The following is a 23,729-nucleotide window of genomic DNA, read 5'->3' on the forward strand; positions in this document are numbered from 1 at the left end:
TTGGTATCTAATGGGAATATTAACTGACTGTGTGTTTAAGGCTCTGCTAGCACTAGAATGAAGCAGTGACGATATCTCTACTTAACTGACGTATTTTGAAATGTGTTCAGAGAATTGGTTGGTAATTACGAGTTACAATTCATAGCTAGTTTAATTTTAGTGTTTAGAAGAATAAAATGATTTTTTTTAATTTTTTAAAGACAACTCCCGCACTAAGAATTGCTCTTGTGTCGCGGGGACTTTTACAAACATACAAACAACGGACACAAAGCACAACCAGACCCGAAACAATTATTTGTGGATCGCACAAATAATTGTCCCGTGTGGGAATCGAACCCACGACCTCCCGTTGCAGTGGTATCGGCGTGGCGACCTAAACCACTGCGCCACGGAGGCAGTCAAAATTGTTTAAAATAGTCCTGGACTTTTACTAAAGTTGACTGTACGCAATTTTTGTTTTATGAATATTATCAGACATCAAAAAGCACTTAATGAATCGATATTAAATGAAATCAAAAGCCTTCCTTAATTACCTTTGGGTGCAGTACAAGGAGGTGATCTCAGACCACTTCAAATTAGTTTAGTAGTATCGATTATTTTATAGATTTCTGCTCAACTATTTGTGCTTTTGTAATTTTTTAGATAATTATATTTCAGTAAGTTTAATTGTCAAGTGACAAGTAAATATGGTAATGTTCAATATAGAGGTGTGCTATTTCGGTACAGGGACACGTGGACTGTGACAAATCATCATGTATATTAAAAACTCCCCTTCTGTAAAGTTATTTTCAGAGTTGGGAAAATTTGGCCATGCATATAAGCTTGTTCCACGTGCATGCTCTCAATTTCACGCATATTATTAGTATCCTAGTTTAAAAGAGGAACATTTTGCTAAACAATACAAAATAGACTACAATTTAAAAAAAGTTAAATTTCTAAGTTGATATTAATTTTTCTTTCACTCATTCGTTCTCCAAAGAATAAAAATGTTTTAAATACCAGAAAAAAAATGTAGTGAGAATATTCATGAATGCAGAAGTAAGTTGTTACTGGTTTAACTTTAAGTCTTAATATTTAAAAAGGCATGTTTATTGGTAAAATCTAAGATCATGAGATTTTCCCATCATACACCATCAAAATAATAAAAAAAGCAATCCCTATAAAAACATCTTGATCTCAGAAGGACACTTTGTCATTTGCAGCATAATCAATGCTCAGCAAGAACCTTTTTTTGCTGATGCCACTTTCCTCAATCCTATACTAATCTAATCCACATTGGCCTATTTTCCTTGTATCATTGATCCAACTGTTAGTTGACCAATTCTCTTTGGAAAGTATTGGTCTTATATTATTTTGCTCTCAGACTAAAAACCTTCTGGAGTAAAATCTTTGTCCAATCTTGGATAGACCTTCATCTACTCTCTCTCTCTCTCATCGAATGGTTAGTGGCCAACCTAGTGTCAAAGTTGTTCAAGCCGCCCGAAGGCCTTTGACGTGGCTTAACGACTATTATCTTAATTGACAACAGCCGGGACCGACTTTTAACGTGCCCTCCGAAGCACGGAGACGCCCAGTTCAAATACCACTATGCGGTCACCCATCTATGGAATGACCGCGCCAAGGTTAGCTTAACCCACAGATCGTTTACTGAACGGTGAGCGCAACTAGCTTTGGGCGCCTTCATCTACTTAATGATCATTTTATTGTAATAATCAACGGCACTTGGTTCATTAATATATTCTATTCTATCTATAGAATTTATAGTATATTCCTAAACGACGATTACATCGCAAATCATAAAAATTTAAATACATCTGTTCGAACAATATCTCATCACAGCTTCCAATTCCGATTCTATCGAACGAAGCAATCAAAACTGAAATTTAATATACAATATTGATTTTGGCAAACGTTAGTGACAAAATGCGACCCAGATTCCAGTCTAAGTTCTGTACCGCGGGTAGGCCCGTTATTTTTGGAAATAGGTCATCTAGACAGACAATGTGAACTTTTTACTTCTAACGTTGATGTATCTCAAGGCCTTTATTCTTTCAGCTAAGTAACGAGGAATGCTAAATAGGTTTTCCAATTTGCGTCGTGTCAAACGCTTCTCTGTTGCTATGAGTTTGAGTGACTTTTAGTGACTCTTTATAAAGGCTTTTCCCACTTTTAACGGATGATGCCCAATTTCATCTACGTATCTTAAGATTAAAAGACAAACTGACATCATTATGACAATGTCATCATCATTATACATCAAATGTCATGATGATGTCAGTTGTTTTGAGTTTTGTATCACCAATACTGAGTTTCCTAGTTACTAGCCGATTGCATTTGTGATTAGATTTTTTTGTCAGAAGTGGGCGTTTTGAAAGACTTCAATGCTTATTATTGTCAGTTTGTAAATATTAAAAGTTGAGTTGGACTGCAATGACAGATTGCCTATCTCATATTTAAAAATATAGAGCAAAGGAATAGTCAGACTAATGCTAATCTCATGTACAAAAGATATGAAACATCGTAACATTTCAGTATTTATGAATTCTATACAAGTACACAAACACCATCTGGCGCAGTAAAAGTTATTTCTTTCAACAAATAACAATAAAAAATATGTACTAGTCTCAGAGGCTTTGCAGTCGCAATACAAAAGATGAAGACACCATCTGGAGGTTGCAAGCTAATGAATTGTAGAATCCATTCGGTCTCATAACTTCTTGTATGAAATGCTTTCTGTGTCGTACTGTTGCTGAGTTATTTAATCATGTAAGGAGCTTGAAATGGCGGGTTACTTCTTAAAGATGTTTTGTATAGAAATGGGTTGATATCTAGTTAATGAAAGTGGAAGTTTCATTGTCTATATTATAGCTTATTTTAAAGAGAGATCCTGCTTGATGACCTCAAAGATATTGATAATCTTAAAAACAATTACTTAATTAGGTAATAAGAATAACTGTTTTGCTTTGATGCGTACATAATTTGGTTTCACTAGGATTTTTAAATAAGTAGTACAATATATGTAGGTATATGCCAACTCACAGAAGAAAAATAATTTGAAAGTATAAAAACCATTATAAAGTCAAGAGAAACTAGAACAGTAGAATAGGTGTCTGATGGGACAGAGTTAAAAACTTTATCCCAGTTAGTTTATTCTAGGAATATCTGATCTCTAAAAGTATTATAACTATACTTTTATAAGTTCCAAAACTATTATTTCCAAAGACTTTTTTTCTTAGAACACGGACTGTTAGAAATTCAGACGAACTCTGTCATACTTCCAAAGTCACAATAATACAATTTTCTTTTGAAAAGGAAAGGTGGGAATAATACGATTCAATAAATTGTACAAGAAATGTATCTTTTCAACTCAATGGAAGGCTGGCTTTACAGTTATTTCATTACGTTTTGCGTGTAAATTACTCGGCAAAGGAACACATCCGATTAAATATACGACACGACTAACTGACTCTAGATCAAGCAAATGAAACGAAAATTACATTGTCAACACCAATTTACTTTATACCCACCTATCTGCGTCAATCCGTTTACTCCAGCAGAAACCACAAAATTAAATTCAACCATAACACATGACATTAAGGTAGAAAATTCAATGATGGAAGAACAAAAAATTATACCATTCAAGCATAAAATTTGTTTAGAGAATGATTTTGCCCCGAATATCGCATCAAGTTAATTCTATTCTCGTATTTTCTAGTAGAATAAGTCGGTTTATTTCGTCACATTTTCAGGACAATAAGAGGGAAATAAGGCTTTGTTTACTTGTGAAACTTTTTTGACAACCTTATTTGAGGAGCCGAGTGTCAACAGTGTGTGAATTGAAGTCCTCGCGAACGAAGGGTCTTGTTGGTGAAATGGAGTACCTCACCCACACATACATGACGCATGTGTTTACTTATGTGTGTAGGTGTGTGTGCATATGTGTGGGTGTCTCATCAAGTGCGTGCGTGTGACCTACAAATTATTCAAGCAATTCTCATTGTATTGCAGATGTATATTGTACAGCTACAAGGAATAAAATCTAGAACCTCTTTCAATTAGTACCTAATTGTATTCAACATAAAAATTGTAATATGCTAAGCCGTAGCGTACGAACCCATAGATGACAAAATTTTGTATTAAAACGTTTCCTTGCGCTTTTCTTAAAAATTGATTTTTAATATCATATGGCACCGAAAACCTTCCTGAACAAAATTTAAGAGATAGCTATATATATACGAAATTCACCGATTTTATATTCCTACGCAAAGACATCTAGCAATGCAATATTTAATATTCTAGAAGGACCAATTGCAATATTTACTCCACATCCTCATAATCTCCCGCATCCAATACAAATACTCAGACCAAAGTAACATTCGAGGTTTAAACAGAGCTGGACTTAATCAATTGCTCACAGCTATGAAGAGTGCCGTAAACATTACCTAATCGCCTATAAAATACTAGCTGACCCGCGCAACTTCGCTTGCGTCACATAAGAGAGAATGGATCATAATTATCTCCGTTTTTGTTACATGTTTTACTGGTACTCTGCTCCTGTTGGTCGTAGCATGATCATATGTAGCCTATAGCCTTCCTCGATAAATAGGTTATCTAACACTGAAAGAATTTTTCGAAACGGACCAGTAGTTCCTGAGATTCGCACGTTCCAACAAACAAACTCTTCAGCTTTTTAATATTAGTATAGATGGATATTGGTTTGAATGAATTGGTCGTCAAATAGAGGACAGTTTATAGGTGCACTAGATGATTTAAGCGGACGTTGTTATGAATTTAAATGAGGTTTGAGAGGAAGTGTGATCCTTTTTTGGAGACAATGTTTAAATAGATTGTAAATAGAGATAGTAGAGGATTGTTTTTGAATAGTTCATAGTACTTATATTAATAACTAGTATCATAGTATTTTGCGAAATAACCCTGACAAGCCAAGCAGACGGAACTTTAGCTGCTTGAATGTCAGAACATCGATCTTAAGTGTTTCAATAATGTTAATTATTTCACGATTGCAGTAGAAAGATAAAATTAAATCCTGTCATCGATATTTGCGGCAAAATGTAAACTTGCGAAACAAGCTGGCATTTTGTAAAGTTTAATGCAGCATTAAAAAATAAATATTAACGAAAATTTTATAAAACAAAAGATGAAATTATACGAAATTTCAACATACATGTACCTATGAGTTTTGCTCCATGTCCGGTGTTTAATTATATAGCCATCAATGGATCGTTCGTAATATTTATCGGTCGCGTGACGAATAGTTCAAAATGTTGTCGATAAATACACAATAGAAGTCAATTGATTGCGTGACACTGTTCAATGAATATAATCATCGCGAATGATTTAGTTTTCAACGCGTTTAAAGGTACGATCTGTTAATACATAGTCTTATCTGCATAAATTCATGCCAATAATATAAAACTAAAAAGTGATTTCGAACGCACTTAGTAATTGCAGGCTTACCGAAAAAAATATCTGTATAAATTGACGATTTATTGAAAAAAATATGGTATATTACGCTATGATTAATAGAACTAGAGCAAAAGAAACATTTTGTAAAAACACGAAAACTATAAATAAAAAAAATAAATAAATAAAAAACAAAAGTCAATTTAATTACTTAATTTTTTAGTCAAAGGACAAAGTTATAGGGGGCCGAACAGTATATTACATACTTATTAGGTAGTCATTATAAGCATCAATTACATTCTCAGTCACCCTTAAATGTAAACAGCTGCAAGTAATTTGTAGTAATTGCTTGGGAACCAGATTTAAAAGGCTGATAAACATCGAACCGTATTCAAAATGAATCAGTGCATTTTGTAAACGATGTAATCTTATCAAAGTTAATCCACATGTTAGTGATTACTATGACATGGTCGTAATAGAAAAAAAACTGATAAATCCCACTTGTTTATAAGCTTGGTTACAAACTTACCAAGTGCTAGGTTCGTATTTGGTTCACATTTGACTTTACTATAAATAAAATAAATAAGTTATTTTAAAATAACTTAGGTTTTCCTATCTTAACTTTGCAGGGGAAAATGCGAAGTAGCCTCATCACAAGTGTTTTATAACTTACAGGAATGCTTCAATTTTGTAATGTTGCATTATTGAGATACAATAAATAAATTATTATTATATATAAACCCATAAAACACTTCTATCTATGTTGATGTTAGTCATGGTAATTATGAATGATCATCAAGCAGTAAATATCTTGTAATATAAGATAGTAAATAGTATCTAATCAAAGTTATATCCGCGCTTTGTTATCCCAAAACATTAGCTGAAGCCTACCTCAAAGTATAATTACGCAATTACAAGCCAAGAACTATATGTAAAATCTTTAAAACCGCGTTTAAATTAACAACAGTACTCACACGTGTGACGTCACAAAAGTGCAAAACCTTTAATTAAGTTTAAGGATTATAATACATACGTTTCGTGACCGAGAGTAATTAGAAATGTGAATATTAACCACGGACAAAGGTCGGCTGTGTTAAGTACTGGTTTACAGGTCAATTTGTGTGTAGGTCAAATATGTAGGTAAATAAGGCCAGAGTGGTAACTTAATGTTTTATGTATTTTTTGCTTACAACAGATTTTTTCATCAAATAACTTATTTCGTTGAATAATAAGGATTTTTTAAACAAAGACTGTACGGTAAATCAGTCAGAATTATTCTTCTTACATAAAATTATAAACGTGTAACTTAAAAGATACATAAGTACATACAATTCTTTCTATAGAGTTAGGCAAGGACCAGCAAATGCGACATGGTATGGTCCTTACAAACTTATCTTGCTTCTTTGATTTAACGATATTTAATTAAATGGTTACTAAAAACTATCTTAAATTTTGTTTTCGTTTTCAAATATAATTTAAGCAAACTAATTAAACACCTAGATGAAGATACACCCCAAGTTTATTAATCCATCATTAATCATTATTTTATAGACACGTATCACCCAAAATGATTATTATTTCAAAGCGATCACCATAAAGCACAATGATGCCCCACAACTAACAATATAATTCACAAATAGTGTATAATAAATACAATCAGCAATACTATAAATATCAATCCACTACGAATCTTTCTCTGACAGTATCCAATAATCCAAATTGCAATCTCTATATAATTTATTTATATATTCTTTACGATTGTTATCTCTAATAGTCTTCTGTTTATCGCTCTATTCAACTCGAAATGGATACGGATTAAATTTTGCATTCACTGCTGCTTTGAATCATAAATTGAATATTTTGTCTTGGCAATAGGCAGATTTAACAGCAATGTATTACGAGTAAAAGTTAGGGATTTTAATTTATAGGTTTTGGATTGACTGATTATCGTTTTAAAATAATTAAACAACATCGTTTGAGACGCAATAATCATTTGAATACAGCCTCATTAATATCATTGTATCAGTAGCACGATTTTTTGACGAAACTAAAGATTGGCGTTTTAAAAATATATTTTTTTGTCCCTGAGGCACCCGCTATAGAGTATCTAGTTGACAAAATCAAATGATTTGTAATTTTTATCATTAAAGGAGCATTTTTCAAAACACACAAGTTTTTTAAAGCAATATAATAACATAATTAATGAAACAAAAAATCTACTGCATGTAAATTGTTTAAATAGTTACTTACTTATTACCCCAAAGGTTTCAAATTCTATTACCTGCGGTAAATATGTCACAACTTTCAATAACTTTGTTGACAGGACCAATAATACGGGTTATGATTGTCAATCAATATTTTGACATTAAGAATATGACACATACATTGACGTTCCGGGTCCTTATTATGGTGTTATTTTTGATAAACTGTACCAATTAATGGTTTGTATAAATATACGCATTGTGCTGCGACCTAGTTCTTTTATTTGTCCTTAGCTCGATAAACTCCAGCATGTCTTAATTACTGAAAGTTTTAACAAATCCCGTTAAGTAATTTCGGGGGAAATAAATTAAAAAGAAATATGTTTAGGAATATAATTTTTTATTCTCCATATCAGTTTCGTTCCGCCAGGGAGCTGTATTGATACCAAATCTACGATAGCGCGCATTTTTCTCACTCAGGCCTTATTGCCGTTCAATATCAAATACTCATAAATAAGAGGGAATCCAAAGAATATCTACATAAGCCTTTTCATTCAATACGATCCTCCACTCTGGCACCTCCAGCAATTTATTGCGATTTTTTTATACCCACATTATGGCCGGAAGTTTTCCTAAAGATATCCAAATGATGAATGTACCAAACCTCATATTCAGTATCGGCAATTTATTGATGCATTATAAATATTTCATGTTCAAACGAATTTGTGATTTATTGCCAAGGCGTTAAGGGTTATTGGGTTCGTAAGAATATATTTCCATAATCATGGTATGATAAGTAAGAGCTCGAGAGTCGTAAACAGAATGTTTTAACTTTGGTCATAAGGGGCTCTGTATATTGGACGATAAAACTACGCGGTTTATCGATAGGGTTATACAAATAAATGGCCGCTTTAGTTATGCAAAATGCTGCTACCATTCAAAATTAGGAAAGTTCTTGCTGTCTTACGACGCATCAAGATTTATTTTTCAAACTCCTTAGTTATAAAAATGTCATCAGCGAAACCCTGCTATAACTGCCTAATAGTTGGCGTTATACTGCCCAACTACCAGCCATGGACATCCTTGCAAAATAAGAGAATTGTTAGGACTGGAATCGTGCCATGATAGCTAATTACTAGGTGAGCTCAGTGTTTCTTTGAACACCATAATATTCTACTCTTTTAAAATTGGAATTAGATACTAGTCTGACAATCTACTAATAATTAATTTATCGTATATAACAGACAGATCACAAGCCCTGCGAATCATAAAAATATGCAACTTCTAGTACAAAATACGATACTGTAAGGAAATAAAAAAATCCTATCCAAAAGAAAAGTTATATGAAGAAAATAGTTTAACTCCATATGATTGATATTCACACCATCACACGAAGGAAACTCAAATCAAACTGGCTTCAAACTTTTCGTCGAAAACGTATGAATTTATTGAATAAGCTGAAAGGCCGAAAGGGATCACTGAACGGAAAAATAAACGGTATCGCTTTGTAGCAAACTGGGAAAGGCTTGAAAACGTCTGTATTGTGGTAACTGTGAAGTGACATAAACCATCTGTGTTGTTAAATACAATTGATTTGATACGAATGTGATTGAAAAGTTTGTTTATAATAAAAGTATCGGAGAATTAAAATTGTATGTTGTGTGGGCAAACCGATTAAAATGAAATACAATAAGATCTGTGCCTCGATTCTCTTCTACTATCGACTACCGACAACCGAACTGTCATCGAGAAATTTTGTATGAAAATCGGATCAGCGCAGCGCCTCTGTTGGGTGTCGTAGGAAACATTTTGGCAGTACATTCTAAATGTCAAAATTCGATAGCAAGCCGGTTGTCGGTAGTCGATAGTGGTAGAGAATCGAGGTACTGGAAATAAAAATAATCTAAAGGCGTTTGATGACGCCAGCGTTTATATCGTTTGTCATTTAAAGTCTACTCGAATTTTTTTTTTCTTACGGAATACGCTAATGGCACTTGTTAGTAGTTTATAATGCTTTTTTCTGTGGTTATTTGTCGTTGATAGTGGTTAAATGATTATATTGAAAAATAAACTGATGTACATAAGTAATTGTCAAGAAATATAAAAATATGCTGTGCGCTTCTGTGTAAAGAAATTAATTCTTTTGCTTCACTTTTCTAGTTCAAACAGACGTAGGAAAGGTTCAATATAGTGGAGTGTCTTATTACAGACCACACATTTCTTAAGTGTAGGTCGCTTCTGGGAATTTCTTTACAGAAAAACCCACTTTACTTCCTACAGTCATACAAACTGTACGTAGTAGGTAGTACTCGTGTAGGTTTAAACACAATTAAGTACACTGTGACTCATATTAACTTGAATCGTTTCGTGTGGAAATAAAATTCATAATTAGAGGCATACACAATTTGTGGCAGACATCTACAATTATACACTCAACTGTATTTCTTTACATATAATATATCTAAATGTATCGTATGAAATCCAAAGTAACTAGGTTGTGGAGGTCCGATAGCCAGTCCAAATAAAATACTGGTATACAGCTGCTTCTGGTGAGACTGAAAGCCGACTCCAACATAGTTTGAAGAAAGGCTAGGCTACTGTGATGAATTTAATATCTGTAAATACAATTGTCTGATATACTTTGATTGCTGAAATGAAACGCCTTACATAATAAATTATGAAGAGAGAAATAGGACTATTGCTTATAATACTGTTTCGTAAGTTATTTTAAACAATTATATTTAGTGATCAATAAGATTTTATCCATGTGCGTACTATAAATGCGAAATTAACTCTGTCTGTCTGTCTGTTACTCAATCACGCCTAAACTACAAAACCAATTTGCGTATGTTTTGATACCCGAGAAAGGACATAGGCTACTTTTTACCCCGGGAAAATTACGCATTCCCATGGGAAAATACAGGTGGCGGACGAAGTCGCGAGCAATAGTTAGTTAAGAATATGTGTATGCTTCTAATGGGCTAAAAGTTAAATAATGAATGTCCAATAAAAGTATTGTAGCAAACATACTACGTCATAATGTTATCTTTAAGACACGAGTGTCCCCCGGGATACAATATACTATAACCATGACAGGCTTAGTACAAACTTTTTACAAAAAATCCAAAGGTACACTCCGGGCCCTTAGGGATAACCTTTTGTTATCTTGTCCAACAGAAAATTTTGCAGTTTCTTCTCAAAATATTTTCTTTTATCCTTATAGTATACAAGCTATGCTCCACAATTTCATTTGCCTGAGCTTTCAAGATACCTATATACAAAAACCACGCCCTGTTTCCATGACGGCAGGCAGTGACCAAAGAAACTAAGGTCACACTTCTTTTGCTTTAAACATATTCATACATATTGTTATATTATATTAATGAAATAATAGTCATCATGTAAGTAACCTATAAAACAATATCAAATAAATGCGTCTATGAGACATGGTACTCTTATTTTAAATCATCTATACTAATATTATAAAGCTGAAGAATTTGTTTGTTTGTTTGTTTGTTTGAACGCTAATCTAAATCCATTCTCTCTTATGTGACGCAAGCGAAGTTGCGCGAGTCAGCTAGTTCAAACTAATATTTGAAATACGATTTGTACATAATGAAAAACGAAATTGCTAAACTATTTACAACAAGAACTGTCAAGTTCTGAGTACCTAATATTACATCTGTACACAAGACATCGTTACTTTTTTCGAAGAAATACCAGAACAAGTAAAGCCAGAAGCAAAAGCTAATTCTGAATGACAAAATAAAAATAAACAACACAACAAAAAGCATAAAACAGACACAAATAACCATTTATAGGAAACAGAACATTAAATCGTGACAAATGATTTGAGGATGATAATGCAAACGCATTCTCTAAATTTATATTCGAGAAAAGTATAAAAAGGAAATACAATAAGACGAAGAACAATCAAATAAATGACTCAAATAATATAAAAATCATTGATGGAGGAAACAATTTAATTTGATCAGCTCTTGACTATTATTTGTTACAGTCATTCAGTATTGATTAGTAATATATTATATAGTCATTACTTAGTAAAATAGAATTATTTTACTAATTAATGACTGTAACAAATAATCAAGAGCAACCCTTATCAAGGCTTGTTTGTAGATAAGCCGTAGGGTGGGCGTGTAGTTCTAAAGTTACCAGTACTAGGGTTTGGTTTTGAAAGAATTGAAATTGAGTTAAAGTTATTTGAAAAAAAACAGTTCCGTTGGAATACACTAGGGGCGCTGTTAAATTTCAAGCAATTTTATCATCACACTACTTAGCATTAGCATTATTTATTGTAAAATAAGGCTTAGATAAGATAAGATATTTAATAGTTTCCAAAATTATGTTTTCCAATGCTTTTAATTCCCAATTAGATTATAAACCTAAATTAGCATCAACAGTAGTAAATTTGAAACTTGTATCGACTGAATTGTGTAGCAAGTTGTAAAAGTCAATTGGGCCTATTTAAGTACTTGTTCTATTCGGGTTTCGTGTCCCTGATTCAGTGTTATAGTCTCCGAAACAATTTTATTGCTTGACTAGCTGACCCGCGCAACTTCGCTTGCGTCACCTAAGAGAATTGGTAAAAATGTTCCCCGTTTTTATAACATTTTTCGTTGCTACTCCGCTCCTAATGACCGTAGCGTGATGTTATATAGCCTATAACCTTCCTCGATAAATGGGCTATCAAACACTGAAAGAATTTTTCAAATCGGACCAGTAGTTCCTGAGATTAGCGCGTTCAAACAAACAAACAAACAAACAAACAAACAAACAAACTCTTCAGCTTTATAATATTATAGTATAGATACAAAGTTCTATCTATACCTACTGTTTCTATACGTTTAATTATTTATGGTTATGTTTGTTTACTATAAGGGCAGAAATCACGAACATTTGGCACTCAAGAAAAGCTTTTATCTATTTTTTTCGAATCAATTCGATGAGAAAAAAAAAGTAATTTCATGTACATACGTATGTATGTTTTTCAGAAATTATAAGTTTCTAAATAATTTTGCCAAAGGTACTTATAATCTTCTAGACTTGCTATGACTATATTTCATTTTCATATTGCACAGGGATTGCACATACATAGAGGTGAATAATTCTCATTGAAATTAATTGCTTACATAATAACAATATTATGCCTGCCTATGTTACTTTTATACAGGCACAAGTTTTCCTGCAAAATAATTTAATATGACAAACCAATATCAACATTGTTGAGTAAAAACCGAGAATATTTTTATCAAAAACTTCACATAACACCGTCAATTTTATCAGCCGTAAGTTTCACAATAATAAATTCTTTACGGAGCCTTAGAATTTTGATGAAATGCCCTAAATTTACTCTCGTTTGTCTTCACAAATGACGGATAAAGAATTTGACGACACGGCTTGAACGCGTCGTTGAGCCGAACCCGCGAGATGAGGGGAAAACTCATTTAGTGGGTCGAATAACAAACTAAACTTATATCTTCTGAATTATAATGTTTATAAACAATTTTAGTATGATATTTTTTGGATACAATGTGTAATAGAACTTTGACTGAAAGAAAAACGGGTCAGTGATGTAATAAAAGTAAAGAATATTCACATTGACAGACTAGATTTTATGTTCTACAGAAGAAAAACCGTTATTTCAGAACTTAGCATTTTGAAAATCATGAAAATAAAAATAAAGACTCTTGACCGATTTTTTTTCATACTTAGCCACAAATTGCAACTAATATGCCTAGACCTAAAGAAATTAGAATATCTTTTGTATATTGACATAGAAAAAACATTGATAAAAAATCACACCAATCAAAAAAAAAGAAAACAGAAGTTTCTACAATCTTTCCCAAGGTAAAGCAAATATCTTAGAATCGAGCAAGTAATTTATATTTTTTCGATTTACGTCTCAAACTTTGACAGTCTACTAACAGAACTCGATCCATTCGAGATTACTCGTCAAAGATTTGTTAAGCAGATTGGTCTCGGCATTTAAATAAAATCAATGTTCATAATAGCAAAGTAGTTGTCGCTCAATTGGTCCCATAACAATGACGTTTATTTAGTCTTGGTCACTGTAGATTAAAGAGTCAATAAATTTTAAACAAACGAACAACCAATTAATATAAAACAACGTTTTTTTGTTTGAAGTCACGGGTTTCTTTACGAAATGTGATAAACGATAGGCTTTAGGTCCACCATGCTGACTACATTTTTAAGGACTATGTAATAAATGTAGCAATTAGTACATTTTCAAGAATTCTGGGGACTACAAAACTTTTACAATATATCAATGAAACATCTTATAGTCATATACTCTCTTATTCAGAAAACCAATTTATGTATTCAGATTCATTAGTACCAATATATTATATCTATAATTTAAAAAGCTATGCATTATCTCCGGCTAATTCTTCTTATACCAACTTTATCAAACCGAATCCGACTAGATATCTCCAAAGTTACGACCAATGTTCAACAAACAAACTAGTCTTAAAGGAAACGAGCATAAGTTCTAACGATAAACGAATCGAATTTTATTAAAACTTCGAAACAGTTTGAACCGAATGAAGCGAACTTTGCAATAATACTTTATGCAATTTTATTGATTCTTGTGAAATCACTGAGTCTTTATTTTAGTTCACTTTGTTCTCGTTGTAATGTTTTGAGTTTGACTGTGAAGTAAATTTCTTTTTCAATAAATATCGACAAAATGGAGCTAAAAGATTTGACATCTTTTAGCTCCATTTTGTCGATCAAACAAAAACATCTTACACCAAAAATAAATCTTACTCGTGGCATGACTTCATAAAGAAAACCGCTAAGTAAAACTTGATGAGCATGGGACTTAAAAATTAATTTTATATTTGATCACACATTCTTGTTTTGTATGATAATATAATTAGGAAATGCATGGTTACCATTAAATTATACAATTATATATTTTTTATACTGGTACTTCACTTTTATCGAGCCTCGTATATTATTATGTAAGTGTCTACAATTTTGTACAGTATACGTATGTTCGATAACAAAATTTCACCGTATTACGATCAGGATTCCAGTCAATTTCGAAGTCAAATACGTTAACAAACTCAATTATATTGAAGAACCCACACATATTGGTAACTCGAACACGTGCAACCTTCTCAAAACTTCGCTCGATTCCATCGATACGACATTCACCTCTTACCTTGAAACATTCTTGATGGAAAAACAATTATTATATTTTATTATTAATTTCCGATAAAATGAAACGAATACATTATTCTGGAGAACTTATAGACAATATGGAAACCCGAAATTAAGTCTGATAAAAATTCAATAAACTACTGTAATCGGAATTCAAAATTCCTGCTCTATAATTTCTTTTTAAACAGTCACGCTCATTAAAAAAAGTACAATAACGTACGATTACGGTATTAATAAAAATATACTAAACTAACTAACCAAAAAATATATTTACAATTGTACAATAAAAGATATGGAAAATAACGAATACATCGAGAAATTTATCATAAAAATCATTTTCATTGACTTAAAAAACGAAAAGGTTCTAAATTGGGCTACATTTTTTAAACACTCAAACCAACGTGTATCTTTCAATAACAAAACTTCAATATAACATCAAAATCTCTAACATCACATACTCTAGAGGTAAAATGTACCGCCAGAGCGTCTCCCGAATCAATTTGATTAGAAGCATAAGGTCAAGTTTAAGGCAAGGTCTATTAAATTTATTCACGGCCGTATGTAGAAGGAATTGATTGGTATTGAGGACCTGACGTGAATTTTGAACAGTTTGCCTAGTATATTGGACGTAATAAGACTATTTGACCGTAAGAAGTATGTGAATGAATACCAATCTTTGTAATATTTTTATGTGAATAACAAACTTAAGCAAAAAAAGTAAATTTAGATTTTATGTTAAAGTTTTAATTTTGTAAACCTTTTCATAGATTTTTTAATTACTATACTCGAAATCGAAGTCAAATAAAGAAAACAAAAAACAGTAAACAAAAACGTTAATTGAAAAAATTGCTTTAGCTTATAATTTAGATACTTTAGCAGAGCATATACTTAAATAGCATAAATACCTAAACCACGATATATCGTGATATATTCAATATAACTCATAGATAAATCAAAATAAAACAAAAAATACGTTTCGTTAACCGAGATTGTCTTGTCAGTTCAATTATATTTCCAAGGTTTTAACCCCCAAAAAATGCATGAAGCATACAAATGAAAAACACAATTTTATATCTAGGTCATTGCAGTGCAAATAGCCAATTTACGAGCTGAATATCAGCATTGTACAGTTTCGTTTTTGCAGATTCCATATTCAGCTGAAGCACTAATGACTTGTTAAAACTTGCCTTCACTTATTACGCTTTGGATTACGTCACAGTTTTCTGAATATGAAAATAATAACAACAGTTTTTTCCATATTAAAATGTTTGTTTTTGTGTTAACAACGGAGTTTTTCCGAGCGAGAGTAACGATTTCGAAATAAATAAAAAAATGTGTTTTCAGTTTTCTATTATTCTGGAAACCATGAATTTATAAAATAAATCTAACTGACCTATATTCTATTTACAATTCAATATTGCACTAAAAAAAACCGTGTCGTAATCTGAAATCAATAAAAAAACAGGTCTCAAATTCCAAAATCGGATTACGTACTCAAATCTCGTGGCTCGGAAAACAAAACATTTAAATAACTCAGTAAAATTGTACCAAGTTGATTTGAATAAGACAGGAAAATTGTACCAAGTTGTACGAAACCATTGTAAGATTCTGTTTAGTTATAATCAAACTAAGCCAATTATTATTATAGGGAAAGTTGTAACGAGGTTATCTGAGGGCGGCCAAGTAATTTATTGTTCGCTTGCTTAAGACTTGTTTCGACTTCAAACCTAACCCATTTTAGGTTTTAGTAAAACATTTTTTTGCGACTTTGATTGGCACGGATCTTGATTAACACTGAAATTAATTGTTTTTCTTCGTTCCCTTAAAATGTTTACTAATTATTTTATTCATTGCGTCTCTTTGTAAAGAAATCTTAATTTAACATATATTTTATAGATTATTCGGCAAACGTATTAAAGTGTTAGAATTGGTATCAAGAACATTGTTAATCGACCTCCCATACTGCCTTATAGACTTTCGACTCTTTTTAAAATAAAGCATCTACATTTAAAGTGCTTTCAGATGCATTAAACAGTTCAAATATCATTTAGCAACCCCTTATTATCATGGCCGTTCTAAAGTTGCTCACTACCACACCAAAACTTACTAAATACAAAATCTATCGTCATAAAAATTAAATACTACTTATAACAACTATGCCAATCGAAGTCTATTCAAATACAGGCAAGTATTATTCAGCGTTAACAAACAAGCTCCGATGTTCCACATTAATAAACGCATCACGTAGTAATATCATTCCTGTCACACAACATATAATGCAGTTTTGAAGGCCATTTCTAGAGTACGGCCTTGCGTAGTTTAATAAGAGTATGTTTGATTGACGAGTTGTAGAGTATTGCATTTCAAGTTTAGATGAAATGTTTAATAGAATTGTTTCGCTGCGGGGGTATTGAAATGTAATAATACTCGTAGTTTGGAACCGAAACCAAGAATTTTCTTTTGGAAATGTGACATTGATGGGGAGTTCGAAAATTTCATGTAAGATGGTGTTTAAATCTCTTTGCAAATTGGTGTGAACTTACTCCGAATGAATGTAAATTACGATATTTTTGTGCCATTGCAAATCGGAAAAATCTTTGATCTTGTATTTAGTCAATGATTATAATTTGCTTTTTACATAGTCACTGATTGACCTGACGCATGAAAACTAAACCGGTAGATGTAGAGCTAGCAAATTTTAAGTAAAGTTATCATACACTAGCTGACCCGCACAACTTCGCTTGCTTCACTTTAGAGAGAAAGAGTGATTTTTTCCCCCGTTTTAGTAACATTTTTTACTGGTACTCTGCTCCTATTGGTCGTAGCGTAAAGATGTACAGCTTATAGCCTTCCTCAATAAATGGGTTATCTAACACTGAAAGAATTTTTCAAATCGTACCATTAGTTCCTCGTATCAAATCGTGTCAAACAAACAAACTCTTCAGCTTTATAATATTAGTACAGATATAATATTTAGGGGTTTTCCAAGCCCCTTAATTTCATACTTTCGTAAACAAAGCCCCATAACAGTAATTAAAAGATCCATATCAATATTAATGCAAAATATTCGCCTTCATATCTGTCTTTAATAATAATAGCATACAGTTAACGCACGCGATGAAGTCACGTCATATAATTTAAAATGTTTTATTAAAAGTGAAATGAAAATAATTTTAATTAAAGCATTGCCTTGGGAGTTGTTATTCAGAGGCTATTTTCAGAACTACCTACTTTAAAGCTTTGTTACTTGCAGTAGCACGATTTTCTACAGTCGACAAGTGAACGTTTGACGTTTCATTTTAATATGTTAAAAATAGTTCTTGGGAAATTCGCTAGGGGCGCTGATCAGTTTTTCATATATAAGTATGTAGACCCGACAGTAGTAAAAATGTTATGAGGTCCTGGTAAATATTTGTATTGATTGTTGCTTTTTTTAGCTGATGTAATAGTCTTTAATTTGTACTTATTTTAAGGGTGCACAGTTTTTCATAAAAGAAAATTTGATGTCTCTTATAAGATAAGATAAGATAAGATAAGATAATTTTATTTGTGAAAAACACGTGTAGGTACATAGGTGGTTAAAATAGGTACAGTTTCAACATGTTTTGTCTGTTAAGACATACAAATATTAAAAAAGAAACAGAAGCTATTGTTAAGTTATTGAATACAAATTAAAAAAAAATATATATGTCACATTATTCATAATATTATAAATCATTGTCACCAAGGAAGTCTTTTACATTATAATAGCATTTATTCAATAATACATTAGTAATTTTATTTTTAAATACAGTCAATTTTAGATCCTTCAAGCTATTTGGTATTTTATTATATATTTTAGGAGCCATACAAAAGATGCTGTTTCCCATTAATGCTGTGTTTGCTCTATGCATACATAATTTGTTCTTGTCTCTACGGTTTCTTACACAGATATCCGACATGCGGGAAAACAAATGCGGGTTAGCTTTTACAAATAATGCTGTTTCTAAAATGTACATATATTTTCCGGTAACAATAATATACACTACTTTTTGTAAGCTTTCCCTCATGTACTCTAAAAGTACAAATTATTTTAGAACACACAATATTCTAACAGTCGTTATGCCATATCAAAGGTGATCAACTTGTCAGGCAGCATGATCAACTTTGACACTAAGTTGACCAACCACATAATAAATTAATAAATACTTCATAGTAACAAACGACTATAACCCGTTACTATTTGAAACGCTTTTGCATAAACGCTATTTACAATTCAAATTAGTATTGGCCTTTAGTATAAAAATAATGTTACTAAAAAACTAAAACGAAGTTTAGTTTATTAGCGTTTTATGAATCCCGAGAGAGTTTAAAATAAAATATGGTTATTGTTAAGCTCAAATGGTATCATGTTTCATTATAATAATCGAATGTGTATTTTTTCCCAGTGAGAGTTTTCGCAATTTTACCGATGCTTTTTTAAACTTTGTTGTTTGATGTTTTTTAGAGAATACCGTGTTGCTATACTGATAACAAAAAAATACTGACTTTATTCTTTCATAATTAAAACAGATACTTAAGTACTTATTTCCATTCATAACAGACTTACCTTTACGAATATTAGGCTACCAGCTTTAGAATATTTAACAAAAGGGTTAAGAAATCGCAATAATTATTTTACAAACATACTACTTGAAAAATGTTATAGCCTGCCTTTCAAGGAACCGAGAAGCTAAGCCGGGATGTTGTTTACCCATCTATTTAGCAGCCGCGTTAAATGTTACTTCAATCTTTACACTTTATTCAAAATCTTTCATTTATTACTAGTTTTGCCTTACGACTCGTCCCTAGATTGTGAATTTGACAGACTTTGTAAATAAATAAACAAGTAACCTATTACTCACCTCAAATATATTTTAGAACACACCTAAAGTGACATTCTCAAACACATCACGAAAGAGCACGTCATCTGATCTCAAATAAGTAGCAATAAACTATATTGTATTTTATAGCTAAGTGCTTCAATAAATGATACCTATCCTAGCATCAAAGATCACGGTTCAAGCTATAAAACTCTGACGTTATCTAATAAAATGTGATCGGATTTTCAGTATATTTGTGAACACTTTCTTGGTATTATTTATGCGGTCAGGTTCTAAGAAAAAACATTGGGACAATATAAGTTAATACAAAAAATCTATTTTGACTGTCAAACAGATGATCAGAGAAGAAAAATGTCCTACTACTATCGACTACTGACAATCAGCTAGTCAACAACGAGTTTTGAATAAAAACCTAACCAGTGTGCATAGTGAGAACCGTAGAAAATAACTTTTAATTACAACTTAAATATCAAACTAACATAAGTCGATAAAACCAAACTATTTCAAATCGTTAATTACCACGTCGTCGAAAAGTAGATATAATCAATAGCGAAATAACAATGTTCTATATAATATACTAGCTGACCCACGCAACTTCGCTTGCGTCACTTAAGATAATCATAATTTTCCCCGTTTTTGTAACATTTTTCACTGTTACTCTGCTCCTATTGGTCGTAGCGTGATGATATATAACCTATAGCCTTTCTCGATAAATGGGCTATCCAACACTGAAAGAATTTTTCAAATCAGACCAGTAATTCCCGAGATTAGCGCGTTCAAACAAACAAACAAACAAACTCTTCAGCTTTATAATATTAGTATAGATAAGTAATAAGTATAGATAAATATTGTTTATATATAATCACCAAAAAACTAAATAAACAGGCCTAATTTTCTAAGTAACTCTTTAAAACATAATGTTTGTACGCACGCTATTTGCCACTTCAGCGCTTAACCCAAGGTCGTGTTCCACCAAAAGATATTAAATATACAAGCGATGCGAACTTACGTAATTTACGGTACAAACTGGAATAGTAGCTTATACAGTCATGAGCCAAAATATGTCATCACTTTCGCGTAGATATTTAAGAAAGACACAGAAATGACTGTTACTCTAACTACATCAGTCGAATAAATTTTTTAACTTTTGCCCTGCAGTGGGAAATTTAGGCAGATTAAAAAAAAAACGTTTCATTACTCTGCTTTCTTTGGGCTTGAGTTAAAAATTTGATTTTAAATTCTATCGCATTCTGGCAAGGGAGAGCTATGGCCTTGAAAACACCTTTCCTTGAATCTAAAATTATGCTTATAATATAATAGTAACTGTAAAGTTCATTTACTTAGAATAAAATCGCAATTTTCTAGTACATTGTTAAAAATAAGTTTGTTAATGAATGCCAGTATACTCCTATTTCGTGCTCGCGACTGTCGCTGTAAAGTCCTAAAATTTTCATGAATTTGCGCAGTTCTGCGTAAATGTCTTATGCTAACCTTGGATTGTAATAGACTAGCTACCTTTGTACCTTAGTGGTTAATGCATATACGGAAGTATTGAACGTAGTTACCCGATTCTAGGTAACTCAGGTATTTCTATGTTTGAAGGCTGCAATGCGTAGATTGTGGAAAAAATATTGGTAGGAAATGATTTTGATACAAAGGGTTTCCTTTGAGATTAGTAAGATAACCTGAAATATTCAATAGCAGAAAGCTAATCATAGCTGTGATCTAAACTTTTCGTTTTTTTTCTATTAAAATATTAATTAATAATAAGTCGAGAAAAATTCGTATGTGAGAAAATAATTAGGAACCCCAAGAAATCCATTTCCGCGATTTTAAGCTTAAATCAAATACGTGCTAAGGTTTTCATAAGAATACATTTATCCTTTTGTAAGTATAGCTTGGATAGCAACGTGTCTTTATACAAACTTGTTAAGCTTTGTGTATCTTGGCCCCTACACTGAAATACAAATAGCCTGGCCAGTTATGAGGCTTACAAAATAAGAAGCTCTCGGATCAAAGAGAATGTGATATGAATATAATTCGAACGTAATCCTTTACGTTAATAATAATTTTATAAAATTAGCGTTTGTTCATCTTTATTACTTAATATAAAAATGCTACGACGCACTCCCTTTTGTATATATTAATTATTTTAGTTTAAGTGCTTTTTTAGGATTAAGTTTAGAAATGGTTAAATTTTGCCATATTTATTAGCTGTTATTTTGCCAAAGAATGAATTAATTAAATTTGAAATCGTGCCTACTAATTAAGTGTGTTCCTCTTTCATGTCAGATAATGGTAACAGTTAGGAAAAAAATGGCATTTGACAGGTTAGATATTATTACATTTGTGACCATAGGCTACTTCTTTTCAGGTGGAAAGAAAATGGATATCTTCTAGTCGTTAAATATAGGCTATATAATTTTTTATGTTACATTTTGCAGATTGAAAGAGCTAGGCTAAAATCAATAATGTATTAATCTCCCCAGACTTACATATTCGCAGAAATCGTTAACTTACAAATGTAAGATGATATTTGCAAGTATTATGCGAGACTTTTATAGCACTTCATTTGAGAGTCGATCGATTCTTGAAACATTGTACGAATGCTTGTATGCATAATATAAGTGAGACGGTTCACATTAATGATATATTATAGAACAATCGTATGTTAAAAATGGTAAATTAGGCGCAATTCAAAAGGTGTATTGACCACCCAGATGTATATGCATCTGTTATTTTACTTTTTATAATACATTCATACACACATAGTATAAGCCTGATATACCCGAAGGCTTAGGCAGAAATGTATGAAATGCACCCACGTTTATATTAACAATGTATAATGTTAGTACTATGTAATAGGAGCTTTTGCTATTTAAGCACGTTAATAAACTCGGAGCTAGAAAACTAGAAAAGACCAACAGTACTCTATCCGACCTGGAAATCGTTTTTTTAAATTAACCATTTACTAATTCTAGACAGCTTCGTAATAATATAAGTATCAATTAATAACCAAAGCTTTTAGTTCGCCTCATTTGTTGATCAAAAACTATATACACCATAATAAAATAGTACTCCATACATCCCAATACCCTTTATGAGAACAAGAAACATGATTTAGATTCCCTCCTATCGATCAGAAGGTCCCTCCGTGAGGTAGCAATAGACCTCAATACCTCCACGTTTCTCCGCACGCACCAATTTGGGCCACTTGGAATTGAATAAAAAAATGACGAAACTTATTACAGAATACAAGGTAATTTTTACAAGAAAATGAACATTTTTCCTTCAACATTTGAAGAATTTTGATGAGTTTGCCCGAATTCCTTGTACAAGAAATATGAAGATGTTTTTCAGTTTCTTTTCTTGGGAAACTAATTTGCTTACTTATTACTAACTAGGAGTGTATCAGTGACAAGCGTTTTCGAGTTCTTTCTACTGAATACTTGGAATACATGAGATAGGAATTGATAGGATAGCTTATTAATAAATTGTATTCGCCGAGAGTAATGTCAGTTTGAATTCACGTTTTATTGGAGTTTTGTATGAGACATTATATTTAACACTAACAGCCGCCCGTGTCCTTGTCCAGGTGGACCTTATTTTTTCCGTATTCACAAAAAAATGCTGCTCCACAAATATAAACATATTATGTCACGTCTGCCTGATCCCTCTAATGCTCAAAGCTATACACCCGAAAGTGTGAATTAAAAATAAATAAATAAGAAAAATTCAATAGTTTTTTGCCCGTTTCAGGAATCGAACCCGAGACTTCATGAACATTCAGACACACTACCAACCGTGTCACAGTTTTCACATCGAAGAAAATAATATATCGGTATGATCGTATCTTGGGTATGTGTGGAATGTTTTTTATTATCACACAGTAATGTCAGCCATGTTGATAATATTTCATCGTCGCACATTCCTTTTACTTCCGAGTTCCTATCGAAAATAATTTTATCGTAAAACTTAGCTGATGGTGAATTTTAGAGTTGAGAAACTATATTCTTAGATTTATTGATGTTTTGTT

General features: G+C 32.0%; 1 protein-coding gene across 1 annotated transcript in view; it reads right to left on the reverse strand.

Annotated features, from left to right (window-relative positions):
* The window catches only part of Gycalpha99B (guanylate cyclase 1 soluble subunit alpha 2), a 108,733-nt gene that overhangs the window by 79,248 nt on the left and 5,756 nt on the right, over positions 1-23,729 (reverse strand). The gene's annotated exons all lie outside the window — the stretch shown is intronic.

This window comes from Anticarsia gemmatalis, chromosome 18 (genome assembly GCF_050436995.1).
Source record: "Anticarsia gemmatalis isolate Benzon Research Colony breed Stoneville strain chromosome 18, ilAntGemm2 primary, whole genome shotgun sequence".
NCBI lineage: Eukaryota > Metazoa > Arthropoda > Insecta > Lepidoptera > Erebidae > Anticarsia > Anticarsia gemmatalis.